General features: G+C 40.3%; 1 protein-coding gene across 1 annotated transcript in view; it reads right to left on the bottom strand.

Annotated features, from left to right (window-relative positions):
• The window catches only part of LOC131692384 (diacylglycerol kinase 1), a 420,215-nt gene extending 406,900 nt beyond the window's left edge, over positions 1 to 13,315 (bottom strand). Inside the window, exon 1 of the mRNA XM_058979392.1 lies at positions 13,039 to 13,315. The gene's annotated coding sequence lies outside the window, so the exon portion shown is untranslated. The remainder of the gene's footprint in view (positions 1 to 13,038) is intronic.
• Between the last annotated feature and the right edge of the window lie 11,441 nt (positions 13,316 to 24,756).

The following is a 24,756-nucleotide window of genomic DNA, read 5'->3' as shown; positions in this document are numbered from 1 at the left end:
TTACTACGTAACAAGCCGACGTGGGTACCCAAAACTGAAATACCAATAACTAAGGTAATTTCCAACCGATTTTGATGCTTTTGGGTGTTTTGGATTCAGGAATTCATCCGTTTTTGGACTTATCAAAAATGCATAGGGTTATTTCATTCGGTTCCCGGGAATCCGGATTTCCGGAAGAAGGTTCCAGTGCTGGGATACTAATTGTGAACTTCAATGAAATACTAGCAATATGGCCCAACAAACCATCAATCGTATAACAATGTAGAAAAAGACTCATAAAGATGTCTACAAAGAGTCAAAATCGTTATGACAGTCGATTTTAGTCTGCAGAAATTGATTTGTAATCGCATATTACTAAACCTATTTTAATCCACCTAGCGGTGCAATTGTGCCTTTCTCAATCATGAATCACGAGAATGTGTGCGTTGTTTATATTCATTAAAAACTTTTAAATGCATATATTACATTTTATTATTATACAACACATGACAACTATATACAAGAAAATAAATCATTATTCGAGTTCTAAAATTTTGAAAAAGAAAATACAGCCATGGTAATATTGAACTGGAAAAGGTGCGAAATCGGCAGTCCCAAAAAGTCGATTTTTATAAAAAAAAATTTTTCGAGATAACATAAAATCTCGACGTTTCATGCATTTTAAAGATGTTTGGCATCAAAAATACGAATTCGATTTCTGAAATTTCATGGGGTCCCCCCTTTGAAAAAAAAATTAGAGTTCCGACTTATATGGGAATTTCATATGTGACCGGACGATTTAGTCTATATTTCCGGACCCATATAAGCGATCCGTACGAAATTTTATAGACATCTGTGGGGATATTATAGCTATCATTTGGGACTAAGTTTGTGAAAATCGGCCCAACCATTTTCGGGAAACTGATGTGAGTTCGTAAATTTTGAAAGTTGGCCGCTTTTCCCGGGCACTTCCGGAACCGTCTATGGTGGTCAATGAAGTCAACGAAAGTTTGGTTGGCCGTCGGTGACATAGAACAGCAAATTTAAGTTGTTTGAGAGACATTTTAGCGAAATTTTTACCTTTTTTGCTTTCATCGGAGTATCGGTTTGAATCACAATTTGCAATGTGATCGCACGCCACAACCTGTAACTCCGGAACCGGAAGTCGGATCGGGATGAAATTAAATAGCCATTTACGGGGACGCAATACCTTTCATTTGAGGCTAAGTTTAGTCGAATCGGTCTAGCCATCTCCGAGAAACCGATGTGACTGTTATTCTGAATTTAGATACTTCCGCCGGGGCTTCCGGAACCGATGATGGTGGCCAATGTGGCCAAATAGACTTTGAATGGATGTTAGTGACCTAATACTACAAATCGAAGCAGTTGTGGTCATATTTTGGAAAAATTTTCACCTTTATACATTCATTGCAGAATTTATTAAAATCGACATTTTCTGCGTGTTCGTACTCATGACCCTGTAATTCCGGAACCGGAAGTCGGATCCATTAGAAATTCAATAGCAGCCTATGGGAACGTTGCACCTTTCATTTGAGACTAAGTTTGTCAAAATCGGTCCAGCCATCTCTGAGAAAAATGAGTGACATTTTTGGTCACATACACACACACATACACACATACACACACACATACATACATACACACATACATACACGCACAGACATTTGCCGAACTCGACGAACTGAATCGAATGGTATATGTCACTCGGCCCTCCGGGCCTCCGTTAAAAAGTCGGTTTTCAGAGCAATTGCAATACCTTTCTATTGAGAAAGGCAAAACATGATTTGAATACGACCTTTCATTCAAAATCGCATTGATGTTCTAGTTAAATCGTGTTCGATCGGCGTTGGTCGTAGGGCACTGGCAAACTTATATTCATATAGCTACAAATATTTAAAGCATAAAAAATCGTATTTTTGCTCACATTTGATTGTATTTTACTTCGATCAATGTCGGATTAAAAACTTAATAAAGTCATTGTGGTCGTTCCTATGTGTGGGAACAGTCAGTAAGCAACATAAACATATCTACGACTTCGATATACATCAAAATGACTTCCAAAAGTTAAATACGACTTAATATATCCCAACATATAAGAAACCCGATTTCGCGAAATTGCTTACAACTTTTTTCATATCTTTAAAATGAGATTGCTGTATATATGGCGACTGTTTATTGGAATAGGGTTTCTCTACTTGAAGATAAGATATGATTACGAAATATTGTCACGCTTACAACAATTAAAATAGTTCTGTGTAGTAAGTCCTATCCTACAATTCAAATGTCGTAAATTCGAATCCCACCTTAACATGAGAGGGGGAGACCTCTATGTGTTGGGCTTTGGCTCCGGTTCACAAACAACATTTGTTTTTTTTAGAGATGATTTATGTTCCTGTTAACTGTTCCCAGTTTTTGATCTTCTTTACCACCGACGAATGAGAGTTAATCGTATGTCGTGTTCCGGAATCGTATACTAGTTATGGATATCGCATATAATGCGATTTTGTTTCGCATATCCAATCGTAAATACATTCTCTAGAATCGCTTTCATACTAGAAATTATCGCGCCTAACGTGTATATTATTGTCATAAGTCGTCAATTTCAATAGCTATGTACGTATATCGCCTCCAGTTTGGTACGCATATGCCGATTTTGTGCATTTTGTGCGATTTTTTTAGTGGGATATAAATACGTATTATTCAGTTGCAACTTGGATATACCATCAAAAAGGCTGGCTGGGGGGTATCAAAATTCTTGGAATTGCATCAGTAGGCTGTATCTCGTGGTTTTGGAATAATTTGGTGATTTGACCCCGGAACGGACATTCCGGATCAGGTCAATTTTCAATTTTTTTTTAAATTACCATAGGGTCCCGTAATAATAAATAACAGACTTCCGAGGCAATTTGAAGAGTTTTGATACTCATATTATTAGATCATTATTAAAATTTTTAAATCGTGCCCTAGTACTGGAACATTACCCCGGAAAATCCGGATTACCAAGCACCAGATCCATTTATCCGGTTCAATTTTACAAATCAAAAAGTGGATGAGTTCCATTTCAATTTGTGGGTACCCGGGTACCCACGTTGGTCTGTAAAAAGGTGTTTTTTGTTGGCAACATAACAGTTAAAGCGTACAGCAAATCAAAGCGAGTAGAAATATATGGGAAGTAGAGACATTACAAAACTATTAATTGGTCATTTTGACAGTCGCAAGCGTTTGAAACGTAACGCGGGTGACGTCGTGTGAGCTGTCGAATACGAACTGCAAATTTATATAGCTTAATTCAATACATGTAATAAATTATACAAAATCGCTATTGCAGGAATGGTTTTGCCTTTCTCATATAAAGAAAGGCTATGCAATCACTGTGAAAATCGACTTTTTAACCGAGGCCCGGAGGGCCGAGTGTCATACACCACTCGATTCAGTTCGTCGAGATCGGCAAATGTCTGTGTGTGTATGTATGTGTGTGTGTGTATGTGTGTCATTTAAACTCACACAATTTTCTCAGAGATGGCTGAACCGATTTTCGCAAACTTAGTTTCATCTGAAAGGTATAACGCTCCCATAAGCTGCTATTGAATTTTTAGTTGATCCGACCTCTGGTTCCGGAGTTACGGGTTGAGGAGTGCGGTCACACAGCAAATTCCCATATAAACTGGTACCACCATGATGTTCAAATGATGTAAAACATATCAAAATTGATGTAACATTACTCTAGTTTGTGGGTCTGGATCACTAATGATCAATCTAAGCAGCTTTGACCACATTGGCCACCTATGACAGTTCATGACGTCCCCGGGGAACCCGCCAAGTTCCTAAGCTAATATCACACCCATTCCCCAACGAATTCTCTACCGATTTTCACAAACTTGGTTTCAAATGAAAGACACAGTAATACCATTAACTCCTGCTGAATTTCATTCGGTTCTAACTCTTGCTTCCGGAGTTACAGGGGTGTTAGTAAGGATACATTGGAATTTCCCATATAAATCGGTACAATCGTAATACCTCAGAGGCTAAAAACTATTGAAATGGTCACCAAATTACTTCTAATCGCAGATCTAGATAACTGATTGCCAATCAAACATTCTTTGAATATATTGTCCACTATCGACGATTCCGGAAGTCCGGAATTCCGGGCATATTCCACAATTAAAGTATTGGTTCTTCGGTGATGACTGAACCGATTTTCTCAAACCAAGTCTTAAATGGAAGGCAAAATATGCAGTTGAGTATTGCGTCGCCCCTCCCCCCGCCTTGCCCTTGCACCTCCCTCATGCATCACTCCCCTCCCCTTGGACCACCCTCACGCCCGCATTTCCTTCATCCACCCCGTATACCGAAATAAGATGAAGGATTTCTGACGCATCCTCCACTCCCACTCTACTAACCCCCTATTCCCTCCACTTTCAAACCCATTCCACCAACATTTCAAAATATAATCACATGAAGATAACATTGAACTCATGCTGATTAAGCTAATTAAATATTATTCTTTTGCCTTTCTCATATAGAAAGGTTATGCAATTGCTCCAAAAACCGACTTTCTAACCGAGGCCCGGAGGGCCGAGTCCCATATAACATTCGACTCAGTTCGCCGAGATCGCAAAATATCTGTGTGTATATATGTATGTATGTGTGTTTGTATGTGTGTATGTATGTATGTGTATGTGCGGATTTGTTAACAAAATGTCCACATCGGTTTCTCGGAAATGGCTGAACCGATTTTTACAAGCTAAGATTCAAATGAAAGGTATAATATTCCCATGGGTTGCAATTGAATTTCATTTTCAATCGACATCTTGTTCCGGATTACGAGTTAAAGAGTATGGTTACAAAACAAAATTTGTTGATTTGTCCACATCGGTTTCTCGGAATTTTCTGAACTGATTTTGACAAACTTGATTTTAAATGAAAGGTCCATCAGCTGCTGTTGAATTTTGTGTGGATCCGAGTTCTGGTTCCTGAATTACAGGGTGATACGTACGATCATGCAGCAAATCCCGATTCTAACGAATTCTGCGATGAATGTAAAAAGGTGAATTTTTTTTCAAAATGTAAACAAAACCGTTGAATTTGTAGACCTAGGTCACCAACATTCATTCAAAGTCTCTTTGACCACACTGGTCACCATCGACGGATCCGGAAGCATCCAAATTCAGAATAACGGTTATATTGGTTTCTCGAAAATGGCTAGACAGATTTGATCAACTTGGTCTCAAATGAAAGGTGTTGCGTCCCCGGAAACCGATATTAAATTCCATCTCCATCCGACTTCCGGCTCCGGAGTTACGGGTTGTGGAGTGCTATCACATAGAAAACTCCGATTCAAACCGATACCGCGATGAATGCAAAAAGGTGCTCTTATATATACTTACCAAGTGTAATAAGAATGAAAGACATTTCCATAATGTTATATTGTACGAACCAGGTATTGAATCATAGTTTGGAGAAATGAGAAAGGCACAATTGCACCTCTAGGTGGATTAAAACAGGTTCTTTCAATTTAATATTAATGTGGCTGTTTTTTCTTTTACAAAGTTTTTGAACTCGAATAATGATTTCTATTCTTGTATATAGTTGTCATGTCGTGTATTATAAAAATGTAATATATACAATTGGAAGCTTATAATGAATATACACAACGCAAAAATTCTCGTGTTCATGTTTGAGAAAGGCACAATTGCACCGCTAGGTGGATTAATATTCTAATGTGCCTATAAATTTGCGAAAGAGGAAAATCAGTTTTCTCCTAAGCTTCCTCGTAAAGGCTCGAGAGTGTCTCTTGAAGGGTGCTGTTACAAAACCGAAGTAAATGGTTCCTGGTCTCGGTAATCTTAGAAACTAACAGGAATTTCCACATGGGACATCAAAACCCCCAAGTTTTACACAATGCATTTGCACTGAAATTTAAAGGTCAGACGAAAACGAGTACCCGACGCGAACAACAGTGTACAGTCTCCTATTCGTGGTGGGGCAGAGATTGCTTAGAATTGTACGCGAAAGGGACTTTTGAACGTCGGATCGCTACAAATGCAAATGAAAAACTTGATGAAAGCTGAAGAACGCGATTATTGGCACCAGTCCGTCGACGAATTAACGGACGGATTATCAGAGAAACAATGTTTCGTGTCGTTGCTAGGGCCTACGTTGTGTATTCGATTCATCCTGTGATTGGAATACACGGAACGTTCGTCATATGATGACAGTTATGCATCCAGTGGCGTAGTTAGGTTTTACACCAACCGACATAACCTCACAAATTGAGCCGGATGAACTCCGTTTGACAATTCTCAGTGGTTTGTTTACATGTGGATTACGTGAGTTCGAATGTAACAGATGAGCACCCGTTGCACTCACTCTCATGCAACTGACAAAGTAAACAAACCACCGAGAATTGTCAAACATGAACTGTATTCATCTTGAGTTCATTCGTGTCGTCATCTTGTAGAACTCTGTAGCGGGGGAGGGGGTTTGGGGACAAACCCCCCCCCCCCCCCGGGAATATTTTGGAGAATTTTGAAAAAAAAAATCATATGTTAAACAAAAATAAAATTCTCAAAGTTTCATTTGCAAAAGTTATCTTGTCAAAATATTTCCTTCTAGTGAAAATTGGCTGCAGACTCGACACCTACCCGACGGCACGTTGTGACCGCCGAGGACTATAACAAGTAGATCGCGGCGAAGCGAGGAGCTAGGAGCTTTTTGGTTCACGAAACGGATATCGGTACCGAGAGAAATTTCGCCACATTCTGTAGTCCTTGACTGACGGCGAACATGGACTGGAGAGTGTGAGAGAAGTATCCCCATAGAGACCACCAGGCGATTCGCTACCGCTTCGACCAATGGAACCCTGCTGCAGCACGAAGAAGGACGGGCCGCAAGCTAAAGTGGAAGACGAAAGCCTTTAACAAAAACCTCTTTGTTGAGTTACTTCGACGAACAACAGAATCAAGTACGTTGATGCGGCTGATCTAACAAGAAGGATTGTGACGGCTTGTGACGTTACAATGTCACGAAAACTATGGCCATGCAGTAGACGGCGTGCAGCTTACGGGTTAAATGAGTAGCTCAGTACGCTACACGCTGCTTGTCTTAGATCCAGAAGGCGGGCTCAGAGCGTAAGATCGGTGAGTGAGAGAGGAGCGCAAGCGACGTTTCGAGAAGGTAGGGACTCTTTAAAACGGGAGATCAAGCTTAGCAAGCCAATTGCCATAAGTAGCTGTGCTGAGAAATAAACACCAATCCCTGGGGGACGCGTACTGAGTCTTCATGACGAAGACGAGGGTCTGTCGACACCAGCTGAAATATACCCGAGTAAGCTAAGGATAAAAGTTGAGGGTCTCTTCCCGAATCACGATTGAACTACCTGGTCACCGACACCGTACGGCGAAGAAGAAGGAGGTAACACAGCCGAGTTGTAAGTGACTAACGACGTGCTCAAAGAAGCGTCGATGTGACTAAAATTAAAGAAAACCCCCGGTCCGGATGGAATACCAACCGTGGCGCTGAAAGCTGCGATCCTGGCATATCCGGACATGTTCAGGATGCTACTGCTGAAGTCTTTAGATGATGGTAATCCCCGAAATGAGGAAGGTGCAAAAACTGAAGTTTCCAAAGTGTAGGAAGTCACCGAGCCATCCAGCGTGGCATAAAAGAATGAGCCAGATCCTGAAGAGCTACTTCCAGAGTAGAGCACTGCTGTACCAGACGAACAAACGGGCAATAGGCAATGCGAGTCACAGCGGACGTTCCTCAGGGCTCCATTCTCTGTCCAACACTTTGGAATGGGATGTACAATGGGGTCTTAACACTGCGGCTTCCCAGGAAAGAAAAAATCGTTGGTTTCGTGGACGATGTGTCACTAACGGTGAGACACTTGAAGAAATGGAGGTGTCGGTGACGGAGACAATGAAACCGCGAAAAACTGAACAGGACGCTTCGACTGCTGGTCGTACGAGATGCGATTGCGTACCGGAGGCAGTATGCCTTGTCGCCGAGATGATCCCCATCTGCATTACCCTGACGGAGGATATCAAGTGCTACAAACAATGAAACGCCAGAAACGTGAGGAAGATGATGAGAATCGATTCGATGGTGACGTGGCAGCAGGAATGGGACAATACGGAGAAAGGAAAGTGGACCTGCCGGCTCATCCAAACCTGTCGGCGTGGGTCAATAGAAAGCACGAAGAGATGACTTTCCACCTGAAACAGCTCCTACCGAGCCACGTTGTGTGGGTACGCAACGTCAACACTGTGCTTGGAGTGTGAGATCGTCGAGGAGACACCGGAGCGTCTTTGAATATCCGAGGTTTGAAGTCTTTGAATATCCGAGAAGAGTCTTTGAATGTCCGAGATTTGAAGTGACGTGCAGGGAGCTACTTAAAACGGGAGGACCGGACATCAACCCAGATAATGTAGCCTACAGAATGACAAGCGACGTATATTTTCCGAGTGCATATTGAAATTTCAAGTCATGTTTCCTAACAAATTGAAAATAACATATTGATAGCATACAAAATTGATGCTAATCAAGGGGGTCCGCAGCAACTCAGTGTGATATCTAAGGAGTCCGTGGTACGAAAAAGGTTGTGAACCGCTGATGTAGATCATGACCGTCTTACAACGGAATGGACATCGAACAACGGTTTCGGGAGAGCAATCACTGCCAGGGAACTCTCCGCAGGAATAAGCTAGATTCACCACCGAGGACTAGTCGAGTAGACTGCAACAGAGCAGCGAGTAGTCGTCGAAACGCCAGCGAACCGGACGTCACGCTCCATGCGGATTCGTCAGACCGACCACGGTACCCCACCGGTTGTTCCAATAGAAACATAGCGAAAACCAAAGAAGAATCGATATTGGGAGAACTTTTTTCGCCAGGGAACTCTCCGTTAGCGTAAGCTAGATTCACCGCTGGGGACTAGACTGAGTAGACAGCGACGAGACACCACTAGTCGCGGATCATCGGCGCACCAGTGCACCGGACACCCTGATTCACCAGAATCACCGAACTGAACCTAGCTGATTAGCTCGACCTCGGGAGAACTTCTCTCGCCGGGGAATTCTCTGTCGAAGTAGGTCAGCTCCATCGTCGGGGAATAGACCGAGTTGTTCGCGAACAAGTCGAGGAGCTGAATGGATCATCAAGGAAGTAGTGCTAAATGGCCCAAGAAGAGAACTAAAGGGCTTAAAGGAGTTGCGGTGCTAAATGGCACCGGTCACGGAGCCAAAGGGCTCAAGAAGTTGTAGTACTGAAACCAAATAAGAATCTGTATCGGGAGAACTTCTTTCGTCTGGGACCTCTCCGTCAGCATACAGTCAGATTCACCGCCGGGAACGAGACCGCGGAGATCGCGACAAGACATCACCAGTCGAGCCGGGGCTCCAGCAAACCGGATGCCCTACTCTGCCGGAATCAACGAACTGGCCGCAGCACTTGGCTGGTTGGCTCGCTTTCGAACTTCTCTCGCCGGGGAACTTTTCGTCGGAGTAGGCTAGATCTATCGTCGGGGACTAGACCGAGTAGTTCGCGAACCAGTCGGAAGCTCAACGAGGAAGTGGTACTGAATTGCACAAGGGAACTGAAGGGCTCAGTATATTAGACAGTCTGAAGTTTGCCGCCCAGATTGTCCTCGTAGGGGAAGAGCATTAAGTTGTTGGTTTTGAACATTTTTTTCCTGCTCAGAATGTTTTTGAACATTTTTTCATATATACAGAAAAAAATTTCATATCCCCCCCCGAAAAATTTTCTTACTACTTTCTCACTGTATGCATCGCTTTTATGCTAATTATTATGACAGTATATTGATTGCAATCATAAAAGAGGCTCTGCTGCCAACATTCTCCCCACAAAACTGATGATTTCATATTTACCTATCAACGACCATTGAGAAGGCGGACACTTGGATTAGAATGATAGTGAGATGGTGGACATTTAAGAATTAGAAGGTGATATTTATGATAGGTCGCGTAGCATCAATGAGTTTTTAATTATGTCTTCTCAGAGGACGCTCGAAAATTGGCAAATTTCGTGGAACGATGGAACCTCAGGAATCCAAAAGGTATCAACAAACCTTGGTCCAAGAGTGTTGAAGAGGGTCGTGACCTCATTCGGGTGATATCTCGTGTCATGTACAATCATTATACGTAGAATGCCCATCTCCGGTCGTGGAGAGCGGTCCTGCGCTTGTGGTGGCGGTTATCGCGATATTAAACATGTTGTCTGGTCGTGCACTAAGTGTTCTAGTACCAGATCTCCGTTTAACGAATTCCTTCGGCCTAGTTCTAGTCCAGTCCGAGATACTACCCCAGATTCGTTACTGATATTTTTGCATGCATCAGGCAACTAGCAGTTGGGAAATTATTTATTGGTTTCGTTTCCGATAAAAATACACTGAAAAAAAAAGTTTAGACAAGGAAAAGTTTTTTTCAAATAGCTTTTTTTTCCTTGAATGTGCCCAACTTGAATTTTTGACGGTAGGTAGGGAACATAATTACCTATCTTGGAACAAAATTTCATCCAAATCAAAGATGTTTTTTTTTTTTCAAAATCAATTTTAAATTTTTAAAACTGACATATTTCAGTGTAGAAGTCGATGAAGAATTTTTTCAATATATTTATTCAAAAATTTGACTAATTTTGAGAAAATCACTCCTACAACATTTTTTGTATGATTTGTCATTTTTAGACTATAGCCATTTAAAAAAAAATGGTAAAACAATTGACCTGATTCGAAAGACAGTCTAGATCATTTTTGGAAAAACAAAGTATGCAAAGTTGCTTTTTGTGACAAAGTTCTCATGTACAGAAAGTTTCATTAAAATCTGAGAGGGTGCTACCAACATTTGTTCGAGTTGGCGCGAAATTTGTCTACTTTCAATTGGTGTTCTTTCGATTTAAAAGCTGAAAAAATTTTCCACTAAACCAAATCATCCTATCGTTCAGTTAATGGAAATCAGGTCCGTGCGCAGGGGGAGGATTGTGGGGGTTCAAACCCCTTCCGTTCCACATTAAAATTTTCTTAACCTCACGAAAAAAAATTTGCGGGCCGTTTGAATCATAAAAAGTTATTGGAATTCAATCACTCTAGAAACAAACCATGTTAGAAATCGAGGAATAAACCTTGCGAGGATGATTAAGGAATAATTTCACTGCCGATAATCTTTCTGTCGGAGTGGCTGACAACTAAATGGCTCACGGAAACGGGGATCGATGTCGGGAGAAATATCTCCGCCAAGAAACTCTCAGCACTAGCAAGCAGATAAAAAAAAAACGAGTAGCACCAAGAAGGATTAGAAAAAGTAGCAATGGGAAAACATGAACAAATAACACAAAATGAAAAGAGCAGAAGCACAATCCCTCTTGAAGAAATACCTAACGGTGGCCCTAGAAGGATGAGAATTGGGAGTAACAAGAGGCTTGGGTAGGAAGTAGGAATCCGATACTCCTACAAGTCAGCAAACAGTGGTGTGTATTGAAGAATCCTTCTCGATAACAGACATTGACCCAATTTGATGAGCTGAGTCGATTGGTACGCAAGACTCGGCCCTGAACACCTCGCAAAAATCCTCAAAGTTTAAGGGTTTCTGTAGGTTTTTTTTAAGAGAAACGCACAAAATAGTGGTGAAGTTTGTTAATTAGTTTTAAAAGAAATTTAACAAAAACCCCAATATCTACAATAACTTTAAACCATTTTGCTTCTAAAAGTACACTAAATTCACTTAACTGAGGGGATTAGTACCTTTTTTCCTGCAAAATTTTCTTAGCTTTTCAATGGAAACCAAAAAAATTGAGTGACATACTTTTTCAATTCGAGCGAAAATAGGAGAAAATAAGATAAAACTTTCCAAGTTTAATAACAAGGAAACTAGAAGAGATAATAATATAACGCCAAAAAAAAAAAAAACAGATTATGCAGCTTTCTCAGACGAACTATTTGAATTATGACGATGTTGGTTTTCGAGAAAGGAACAATCAATATAAAAAAGAAATGAATAATCAATATAAAAATGCCAACTTTTCAATAGTAAATTTCTACGAGGATACTAAAACTCATTATCTGAAAGGTAGGAGGACATCATTCAATAGGAAAGTTTGGAGAATCTTTCCAACGGAATCAAAAGATACAATATACAAAGTCTACTTTCTGAGTTAGAGGCGTTTAAGCACACAAAGTCAATGGCAGAAAAAGTACTATAACTCAGTAACGGTTGAGATTTAATGGTACGTGTAGAACGATTTTTCCAGATACGATCCTCTATTACTCCTCGAGAGTTTCCTAACCATGAACCAAACACCCTGTATTCTCGAATATACCTAAAAGCTAAATTCTTGCAGACGTGTCTAAACAACCCTTTTCCTTCCCTTTTGAATGACTAATTTCCCAAATTTTCCCCACATTTTATCAGATAGGAAAATTGTGGTGAAAACGAATAACAGAACCGAAAGATGTCATATTCCTCTAGAGCAAACGGAAAACCAATCGTAAGATCTCTAGTTGAATCGAAAACATAACTTACGGATATATGTTCTCTGGAATACCGAGAATGCAAACCAAACATCAAACGAAAGCAACGTCTGAAGATCGAAATGTATGTATCCACATTTTTCACTGCTCTCTTCAGTGAAACTAATGAATTTCTGTTGCCCTTCTCGTCCGACAGACCCACCCCGCTCTGACATCAAACGTCGATGAGTTTAACGGTGCTCCAAACGAATTTTTCCACTCGACTCAACGCTATCGCAACCATTTCAATCTCTCGCATTTTCACCATTTCCATTCCGCACAAGAATATGTTCACAAGGCAAAACAAACGACACAATTGCGTTCCCTTGGACGCAATCCGCCCTACAGCATAACTTTCTTTACCGTGGCGAACGAATTGAACCTCGCCAAATGACAGACAACCCCTAATGGGTGGTTCCGAGCGAGAAAAAAAAACCTCAGTTCAGCGGATGGCTTCCAACGGCCGATGACGAACACCCCACTGTTCCGATATTATCCTTCGAAATCAACACACTTACATGATGTGTAGGCAGCGGATTCAACACCGACAGCTGTCCGTGCTCCCCACTGACTGGGGACAAATTGGACAACACTTCCGCTTCCTTCTTCGAGGAAAACGATAGATACCGTGGGTGGCAAGCAAAACAAAACTTGAATCCACGGTCTCACACCACTGTTTTAACCTTGATTTTCACTTTTTCACTTTCACTCACACTCCAAAGTGATGTACACCCTGATTCCAACGGGCAAGGGTTTCCGGCCCAGAACAATCCGTTTAAACTTCCGATCGCGACGAGTATCCACACGAGACTGAGTGGTGATCGGGAAAGTCGCCAATGCGAACAACAAAATTGAACGGAGATGAGTTCCGTTGGTCGGTACATATACACGATTCTCCTCGGGGCAGAAGTCCAACAGCGGAAAATGAGAGTATTTTATCATACCCCATCTAATTGAGAGTGAGCGAGACTAGCCGAAGAATTGTTTACATGGCTTGTAAACAATATCGCCGGCTTATCAGTATCGCTGTACTGATAGCGCAGCCTGGTGTGCTCCAGTTTTATTGTTGTGGTTATGTGTTGTAGGTATACGCTAGGCGCCTGCCCTATAGGGGAAGCGAATTGAAAGTGAAATGGGAAAAATTTGCCTTTTTTGAAATGGAAGTGAATTTCAGTGCTGTGTGCTCACAGATGAGCACAAGTTGAGTGGGCTACGGGGGTCTGAAGTCCCTCAAAGGTGCTGGAATATTGATTTAATCAATTCAAAAATTATAAAAAATGTAATGATATTTTTATTATTTACCATATGCATGCCTAATATCGATAAGCCACATCATGTAATTTCAGAACAAATCAGTATATGAAAGTCGGTTCTTTTTAGAACCTTTTATTTTTTTTTTAATTCATTTTGTTTATTTGATAGGCACAAATGCGTTAGCTTGGCGGTGCCAAATTCTTTTGTTTTTACATTTTGGATATTTTAAAACTGAGGTTACAATGTTAAAATATTTTTTTTTATGAAAGAGAAAAATTTTACAGCTATCTTAAGACTAGAAATAAGATTCTATATACAAGAGGGAGGGCAAAAAAAAAATTTATGAAAAATTTTAAAACAAGGAATTTAATAGTAATAGTTTCTAGGAAATATTTACAGTTATCTTAAAACTAACAATATAGTTTGGTACACAAAAGGGGGAACAAATATTTATGAAAAATTTCACCGGTGTTTTAAAACTAGGGATACAATTCTATTTACAAGATGGGGGACAACAGTTTTAACAAAGAGGTAAAATTACAAATATCTTAAAACTAGGAATACGGAATACAAATTTGATTTTTTATCGGAGACTTATGCTTGGTCAAGATATTCAGAGGGGGGATTATTTCCAAAAATCGGTGTAGAAGCAGTTGTATCAAGGACAGGGGAGAGAATGCGTAGATGGTGACCGCGAGAGAAGAGCAAAACTTGCAACTTTCGGACAAACGGGAGATCAGCGAAACCAATTAGCGCCTCAGTCTAGTAGGTCGGATTGGCGGATGGTATTCTTCGGACCCGCGGGGAATCCTTCAAAAGTCATCGGACCTTGAGTCGCTCTCGCTTCAGTTTCCGTAGTGGTAAGGGCGACGGCGGTTACATAGTGGCAGTCTGGAGCTGATCGGTTCCACACGGCAGGAGAAAACTTCTAAAAACGAGAAATAAAAAGAGAGAGGCTAAATTGGGATTTTTATCGTTTTTATGAAAGTATAAATAAGGGACATATAGGGGAAATCACGATTTGCCAGCATATCTCGGACTGGGACATTGGGTGGTCTACCTCGGGCCCGAAGGGAATCCTTTAACTGAGACCTGGCGTCCAAATACCCGGCGCATACCCAGACAACGTGCTCGACGTCGTGATAGCCCTCGTCACAAGCGCACAGACTACTCTCCGCAAGCCCAATACGCCGCAAATGCGCATCCAAGGTGTAGTGGTTGGACATAAGTCGGGACATTACACGAATAAAATCCCGACCCACATCCATCCCCCTGAACCAAGGCTTCGTTGATACCTTTGGGATAATGGAATGTAGCCATCGTCCAAGTTCACCATTGCTCCACGAGGTTTGCCAGCTGTCGAGTGTCCTCTGACGACAAATACTAAAAAATTCGTCGAAGCAGATTGGTCTTTCGTATATGTCACCGTTTAATGCGCCCACCTTTGCTAATGAGTCGGCCTTTTCATTGCCCGGAATAGAGCAATGAGAGGGGACCCAAACAAAGGTAATCTGGTAAGATTTTTCAGATAACGTACACAAGGACTCCGCTCCGGTATCTTCCCCAGGAAATATGGGAATTGCTTTTTAGGCTTCATCGAACGAAGAGCCTCGATAGAGCTGATGCTGTCCGAAATGATGAAGTAGTGATCTGTGGGCAGAGTGTCGATGATCCCAAGGGTGTACTGAATTGCAGCTAACTCTGCGACGTAAACTGAAGCGGGATCATTGAGCTTGAATGAAGCGGTGATAGTATTGTTGAAGATACCGAAGCCAGTGGACCCATCGAGATTTGATCCGTCAGTGTAGAACATTTTGTCACAGTCGACTTCTCGGAATTTATTATAAAATATATTGGGGATCACTTGCGGGCGCATATGGTCCGGGATTCCACGAATCTCTTCCTTCATGGATGTGTCGAAGAATACAGTAGAATCAGAAGTATCTAGGAAACGAACACGGTTGGGAGTATATGAAGAAGGATTAATGCTCTGTGCCATGTAGTCGAAGTATAAGGCCATAAATCGGGTTTGAGAATTAAGCTCGTCGAGCCTCTCGAAGTTTTCAATCACCAACGGGTTCAGAATGTCGCATCGGATGAGCAATCGATATGAGAGTTCCCAAAATCGATTTTTTAGCGGAAGAACGCCCGCCAGCACTTCGAGACTCATCGTATGGGTCGAGTGCATGCAACCCAAGGCAATGCGCAAGCAACGATACTGGATTCTCTCCAGTTTGATGAAGTGTATGTACGCAGCGGAGTGGAAACAGAAACACCCGTACTCCATCACCGACAATATCGTTGTTTGGTACAACCTGATCAGGTCTCCTGGGTGAGCACCCCACCATGTTCCAGTTATTGTCCGGAGAAAATTGATCCTTTGTTGGCATTTCTGTTTCAGATACCTAATGTGACATCCCCAGGTACCTTTAGAGTCGAACTAGACCCCGAGATATTTAAATGTGAAAACCTGGTTGATCGTTGCACCCATTAATAGAAGCCGGAGTTGCGCCGGCTCACCCTTCCTAGAAAAGACAACCAACTCAGTTTTCTCCGTGGAGAACTCAATACCCAGCTGAAGAGCTCAAGCAGACATTCTTACGAAACGACACGGTTTACACCATAGTTAGTGATCACGTTCAAATTATATCTTCATATAAACTTTCAGTAAAAAGAGAACCGGTTAATTTGACTAAAACAATAATCAATCATGAAAAACTCAATAACGACTTCCAAAATTTCATAGAAAACATCGAGTTGATTGATGATGTAGATGTATGTCTTACAAATATCATCACAACCTACAATTCTTTACTTGTGGAAAACACTAGAACGGTCTCCAAAACTTTTAAATGTAAAGGCGTTTTTTGCCCCTGGATCAATTTCGATTTGTGGACACTGATTAAAATCAAAAGTAATTATCTGAAACGAGTAAAAAATAACCCCAATGATGAAAACCTCAAAGCTCTTCTGCAACACATAACTAAAAAAGTTAATGTAATGAAAAAGCAGTGCAAAAAGGCCTACTTTGAAAACCTTCTATCCAACACAACTCATTCAAAACTTTGGAAAAATATTAATACCATTTTTGGTCGTTCAAAGTCGGATGTTCCCATCAGCCTAATTTGCAATGATATCAGAGTCACTGAGACTAAAGAAGTATGTAATGTTTTCAACGAATATTTCTCTAGTATTGGCAAAAATTTGTCTGACAATATTCCCACGAGTCCCAACTCAAATCCTATTACAAATATACAACACGTCCAAGAAACAATCTTCTTGCGTCCTGCAACCATAAACGAAGTGATCCTTTTGATTAAAGACCTCAAAAAAATAACAGTTGTGGTCCTGATAAGATCCCCGCTAGTGTTCTTAAGAGTAACTGTACCACTTTTGCAAATATCCTAACCAAAGCTTTTAATTTAATAATTCAAACCGGCAGGTACCCAGACTGTTTAAAAATAGCCCGAGTAATTCCAATTTTCAAAGCAGGTGATCCAAACCAACCTTCCAACTATAGACCAATTTCAACATTGTGCGTTTTCAATAAAATTCTTGAGAAATTGCTCATCACTCGACTACTCGAGTTTTTGAACAAACACAACATAATTTACAACTACCAGTATGGGTTCAGACAGGGCTGCAGCACTTTAATTGCAATGACCGAACTAATTGACTCCATCATTAGTCAAATTGATAGCAAAAAATTGTTGGTGCCCTTTTTCTGGACCTAAAAAAGCATTCGATACTCTGGATCACTCAATCCTGCTTAAGAAGTTAGAATGCTATGGTATCAGGGGATTAGCAAATCATATTATTCGTAGCTATCTGTCGCATAGGAACCAATTCGTATCTATTGGAGACTCGTGTAGCTCTTATAGACCAATAGAAATAGGAGTGCCCCAAGGCAGTAATATTGGGCCACTGTTATTTTTATTGTATATCAATGACCTAGGTAGACTCGGATTAAAAGGGACTCCTCGTCTTTTCGCGGATGACACCTCGTTGTTCTACCCGAACAACAACTGCCTGGATATTGTACGCGACATTGAATCGGATTTAAAAACACTAACGACGTATTTCAACGAATTCAATTTCCTTGAACCTATCAAAAACTAAATATATGCTGTTTCGTTCATCTAGAAGAGCTATAGGCGTGCATCCAGACCCAAGAATGGGACAGTCTGTAATTCAGGAAACTAACTGCTTCAAATATTTAGGACTTCACTTAGACCCCACACTCTCCTGGATTGAGCATATAACATCTATAGAGAGAAAAGTTGCATCGTTATGTGGGGCTATGCGTAAAGTATGCTCTTTTGTTCCCCAGCATGTACTTCTAAAATTTTATTATGCGCACATCCACTCATTGCTGAACTACCTTGTATCTGTGTGGGGCCGTGCCAGTATTTCGAATCTGAAAAAGCTACAAACGCTTCAAAACAGATGTCTTAAAATTATTTATAAAAAACCATTTATGTACCCTACTATTTTGTTATACAATAATAATGCCCATAACATTTTACCTTTGCTTGGGTTGACTAACTACCAAACAATAATGTACATCCACAATGCTTTGCATAATACTATTGCTCATAATAATCTAGAATTTACGACAGGAATTCGAGCTCACAGCACCAGACAAGCCAATCATTTATTATACTCCAGAGTATCCACGAACCTTGGTCAAAGACGCATTTCTTTCATCGGACCTAAGTTATTCAACCAGCTTCCTACTGATTTAAAGCAAATAACATGTCGCACTCGTTTCCAAGCAAAATTGAAACTAATTTTAAAAAATAAAATAGGAGAATTTTTAATATAAACTTCGTTCACCACCAATCGAGCTTATTCCTTTAGCTATAATTGGTTAACATTTTTGCCTTTCTCATATAAAGAAAGGCTATGCAATCACTGTAAAAATCGACTTTTTAACGGAGGCCCGGAGGGCCGAGTGTCATACACCATTCGATTCAGTTCGTCGAGATCGGCAAATGTCTGTGTGTGTGTATGTATGTGTGTGTGTATGTGTGTGTGTATGTGTGTGTGTGTCATTTAAACTCACACAATTTTCTCAGAGATGGCTGAACCGATTTTCGCAAACTTAGTTTCATATGAAAGGTATAACGCTCCCATAAGCTGCTATTGAATTTTTAGTTGATCCGACTTCCGGTTCCGGAGTTACGGGTTGAAGAGTGCGGTAACCCAGCAAATTCCCATATAAACTGGTACCACCATGATGTTCAAATGATGTAAAACACATTAAAATTGATGACCCATTACTCTAGTTTGCGGGTCTGGATCTCTAATGATCAATCAAAGCAGCTTTGACCACATTGGCCACCTATGACAGTTCATGACGCCCCCGGGGAACCCGCCAAGTTCCTAAGCTAATATCACACCCATTCCCCAACGAATTCTCTACCGATTTTTACAAACTTGATTTCAAATGAAAGATACAGTAATACCATTGACTGCTGCTGAGTTTCATTCTGTTCTGACTCTTGCTTCCGGAGTTACAGGGGTGTTAGTAAGGATACACTGGAATTTCCCATATAAATCGGTACAATCGTAATACCTCAGAGGCTAAAAACTATTGAAATGGTCACCAAATTACTTCTAATCACAGATCTAGATCACTGATTGCCAATCAAACATTCTTTGAATATATTGTCCACTATCGACGATTCCGGAAGTCCGGAATTCCGGGTATATTCCACAAATAAAGTCACATTGGTTCTTCGGTGATGACTGAACCGATTTTCTCAAACCAAGTCTCAAATGGAAGGCAAAATATGCAGTTGAGTATTACGTTGCCGCCCCTCCTCCCCCCGCCTTGCCCTTACACCTCCCTCCTTCATCACTCCCCTCCCCTTGGACCACCCTCACGCCTGCATTTCCTTCATCCTCCACTCCCACTTTACTAACCCCCCATTCCCTCCACTTTCAAACCCATTCCACCAACATTTCAAAATATAATCACATGAAGATAACATTGGACTCATGCTGATTAAGCTAATTAAATATTATTCTTTTGCCTTTCTCATATAGAAAGGTTATGCAATTGCTCCAAAAACCGACTTTCTAACCGAGGCCCGGAGGGCCGAGTCTCATATAACATTCGACTCAGTTCGCCGAGATCGCAAAATATCTGTGTATATGTATGTGTGTATGTGTGTATGTATGCATGTATGTATGTATGTATGTATGTATGTATGTATGTATGTATGTATGTATGTATGTATGTATGTATTTATGTATGTATGTATGTATGTATGTATGTATGTATGTATGTATGTGTATGTGTGTGTATGTGACCAAAAATGTCACTCACTTTTCTCAGAGATGGATGAACCGATTTTTACAAACTTAGTCCCAAATGAAAGGTGCAACGTTCCCATAGGCTGCTATTGAATTTCTAATGGATCCGACTTCCGGTTCCGGAATTACAGGGTGATGAGTACGATCACGCAGAAAATGTCGATTTTAAGAAATTCTGCAATGAATGTATAATGGTGAAAATTTTTCCAAAATGTGACCACAACTGCTTCGATTTGTAGTACTAGGCCATTAACAGCCATTCAAAGTCTCTTTGGTCACATTGGCCACCATCATCGGTTCCGGAAGCCCCGGCGGAAGTATCTAAATTCAGAATAACAGTCACATCGGTTTCTCGGAGATGGCTAGACCGATTCGGCTAAACTTGGTCTCAAATGAAAGGTATTGCGTCCCCGTAAATGGCTATTTAATTTCATCCCGATCCGACTTCCGGTTCTGGAGTTACAGGCCTGGGCGTGCGATCACATAGCAAATTGTGATTCAAACCGATACTCCGATGGAAGCAAAAAAGGTAAAAATTTCGCTAAAATGTCTCTCAAATAACTTAACTTTGCAGTTCTAGGTCACCGACGGCCAAACAAACTTTCGTTGACTACATTGACCACCATAGACGGTTCCGGAAGTGCCCGGGAAAAGCGGCCATCTTTCATAACTAGCAAACTCATATCAGTTTCTCGGACATGGTTCGGCCGATTTTCACAAACTTAGTCCCAAATGATAGCTATATTATCCCCAGAGATGTCTGTAAAATTTCGCACGGATCGCTGGTATGGTTCCGGAAATATAGACTGAACGGTCCGGTCACACATGAAATTCCCATATAAGCCGTAATTCAATTTTTTTTTCAAAGGGGGGACCCCATGAAATTTCAGAAATCGAATTCGTATTTTGGATGCCAAACATCTTAAAAATGCATGAAACGTCGAGATTTTATGTTATCTCGAAAAATTTTTTTTTATAAAGATCGACTTTTTGGGACTTTGCCGATTTCGCACCTTTTTTTCAGTTCAATATTACCATGGCTGTTTTTTTCTTTTTCAAAATTTTAGAACTCGAATAATGATTTATTTTCCTGTATATAGTTGTCAAGTGATGTATATTAATAAAATGTAATATATGCATTTATATACTTTTAATGAATATAAACAACGCACACATTCTCGTGAGTCATGATTGAGAAAGGCACAATTGCACCGCTAGGTGGATTAAAATAGGTTTTTTTAAATAAAAACAATTGATAAATGCATTTTTTATAGCAATAACTAATAAATAAATTTAAATTATTATGAGCTTCCTGCAAAGCTACGGTGGGACCCTTAAAAGGATTCTTTTCTGCTGGGTACTCGCCGTAGCTTCTTGTCAAATTTTGTGTTTTGTCGGTCTCGTATTGTTTTTTTTTGTTCTCAGCGTTTCCGCGATTCGTAACTTTGTTTTGTTGTGCTGACCTTTTTTTTGTACGCTGAGAACTGATGTGTCCACTACCAGGGGGCTCCGTTTGTGAGCTTTTTGGTGTGGGGGTAAGAGGCGGGCTATTAATAAAAAAAAAATTGTCCAAGGTATTTTGTAATGGTCCTTGCAAATCGGCAGCTTTGGGCCCTGTAACAGAGACCACGCCGTCGTCTGCAAGTTGCCTTAGCGTGCATGAATTGGCAAGACAATCGTCAATGTCATTCACGTAAAAATTGTAGAGTAAGGGACTTAGACATGAGCCCTGGGGAAGACCCATGTAGCTAAATCGCGATGTTGTTAAATCGCCATGCGAAAAGTGCATGTGCTTTTCAGACAACAGGTTTAGCAAAAAGTTATTTAAAATTGGCGAAAGACCTTGCTGGTTCAGCTTCTCGGACAGAATGTTGATAGAAACTGAGTCAAAAACCTCCTTAATATCCAAGAAGACTGATGCCATCTGCTCTTTGTTAGCATAGGCCATTTGGATTTCTGTAGAAAGCAACGCAAGGCAATCGTTCGTCCCTTTGCTTTTGTGGAAGCCAAATTGTGTATCTGACAGTAAGCCATTTGCTTCAACCCAATTGTCGAGGCGAAACAAGATCATTTTCTCGAACAACTTCCGAATACAGGACAGCATTGCAATCGGCCGATACGAGTTGTGGTCGGAGGCCGGTTTTCCTGGTTTTTGAATGGCGATGACTTTCACTTGCCTCCAGTCATGAGGAACAATGTTACCCTCAAGAAACTTGTTAAATAAATTCAACAAGCGCCTTTTTGCAGTGTCAGGCAGATTCTTCAGCAAGTTGAATTTGATTCTGTCTAACCCTGGGGCGTTATTGTTGCATGATAAGAGAGCAAGTGAGAACTCCACCATCGAAAACGGTGTTTCGTTCGCGGTATCGTGAGGAGACGCGGCGCGGCACGTTTTCTATACCGGGACAGAGTCCGGACTGATCTTCTTGGCGAACGCGAATATCCAACGGTTTGAATATTCCACGTTCTCGTTGGTACTATTACGGTTACGCATACGTCGAGCCGTACCCCAAAGATTGCTCATCGCTGTTTCTCTCGTTAACCCGCCGACGAACCGGCGCCAATAACTGCGTTTTTTGGCTTTCATTAGACTCTTCATTCGCCTTCCTAACGACGCGTACTGTTGATAGCTAGCGGGTAACCCGTCTTCCCGGAAGGCCTTATATGCAGTGGACTTTTCCGCGTACAGCTCTGAGCACTCTTTATCCCACCACAGGGTGGGAGACCGTCCATGGGTATTCGCGCTGGGTACTGGTTTAGTCTGAGCTTGATTCGCACTGTCGAGAATCAAGCCAGCCAAAAACCTGTACTCTTCCTCCGGAGGAAGTTCTTGAGTGGATTCGATTTTAACGGATTCCACAAAACTGTTCTTTTCTAAAAAGGAATTAACACACATATACACCTGTAGATTTATTTTTTTAGATTTCAGGAAAAAAATATAAATCAATACTTTGGCAGCTTTTTGGATATGTTAACTCATGAATTAATTCATAAATTTAGGAACATTGCTTACGCTCTCATTTTACGACATGAGTTGATTCATTATTTATTGCATCTTGATCATGATCAATTTAGTTCACAAAACTGAATTTATTTTATCTTGTTTGTTTCGTGAACTGTTTCATGGAAGAGAAAAGTATAGGGCCTCAGACATCGTTCCAACATACATGTGATGAGGTTCAGAGAGATGTCCAGAAAGGAAACAAAGACAGTGCTGAGCGCCAAAAATACCCTATAGAGTCACAAATCGTGTTCGTGTAGCAGTTCACAAAACAATAAGATACTGCCGATTGATTATGCTTTCATGATCCAGTTCATATTGTCCCGATACTCCGGATAAAAATCTAATAGTAACCTGAAGAATGTATCACAATAACGTGAAGAAAAAATTATGCAAATCATGATGAAGCTTTCGATATCACGAAGATGAATCACATTACTCCACGTGTCAAATTCGATAATATGCACAAGAATAAAATATCACGATAACGCACAAAGACATTACGAAAATCATGAAAAAGCTTATGAATTCATGAATATTAATCGGAGAGTAAAGTCTTGAACAGTATATTACGAAATCACGAAAATCGTGACTGAGATCTTGAAATTATGAACATAAATCACATTACTCTGTCAGAAACGATAGTAAACTCTTCATTAAATATTAATTAGGGTAAAGCGCCTATTTTCACCATACTAAGCAAGGTACCTCACTAATTCATTAATTTCTCGGCCTACAATCAATGGAATGCTTTGCTTCGTTGTTAAGAACCAATATAATAACACAAAAGCGCTGAAAACAGTGAAATTCTCGTGTTTGAGCGCAACGAAAACTCGAATCGAGTGCCCCAATTCTTGCGCCACCATTTGACTCAATGCGCTGAACAAAGATAGCAGACACTGCTCTAATCAACGGCTTCAAACGGGGAGGGTGATAATAGAAACATGGCGAAAATGGGCACATCACGCTATAGTTGAAAAAGAAAAATTCAATCAGATCCACCAAGCAGTGAGATTAGCTATGTCTTATACATATCACTGTTTGCTCTTTCATTGCTTGCAGAGCTCTTGCGAAGTATGTATCTAAGTAGCGATAAGGTGAACACAGTGTCGAGTTCTGCAAGTATAATACTTCGAATAAAAAGAATGAAGTATTGAAAAAATCAATAAAGCGAATGGAATTTAAAATAAAGAAAAAATAAATAAATAAATAAATAAGCTAATTCAAAAAAAAACAAGTAAAAATATTAATAAAAGCAAAACCAATAAAATAAATAAAGCGAATCAGAAAAGAAAGGAATAAACGAAAAAAACAATTGAAATAAACAAATCGCTTAAAATTTTCAAATTAAATGAATAAAATGAATAAACTAAAAAAAATGAATGAAATGAATAGCATGAATAAAACGAATAAAATTATTAAAATGAAAAAAAAATTTAAAATGAATAAAATGAATAAAACAAATAAAATGAATTAAATAAATAAAATGAACTGAATAAATAAAATGAGTTATATGAAAAAAATGAATTAAATGAATCAAACGAATAAAATAAATCAAATAAAATAAATTGATAGGGGACCCGGGAACTATTCGAACCTTCTTATGTAAATCCCCTTTTTAGGTAAGTAAATGCCAACGAATTTATCGGTTAGAGGTCCT

Source organism: Topomyia yanbarensis, chromosome 3, assembly GCF_030247195.1.
Source record: "Topomyia yanbarensis strain Yona2022 chromosome 3, ASM3024719v1, whole genome shotgun sequence".
Lineage (NCBI taxonomy): Eukaryota > Metazoa > Arthropoda > Insecta > Diptera > Culicidae > Topomyia > Topomyia yanbarensis.
Note: the sequence above shows the minus strand (reverse complement) of the source record. Positions and strands in the feature narration are given on the sequence as shown.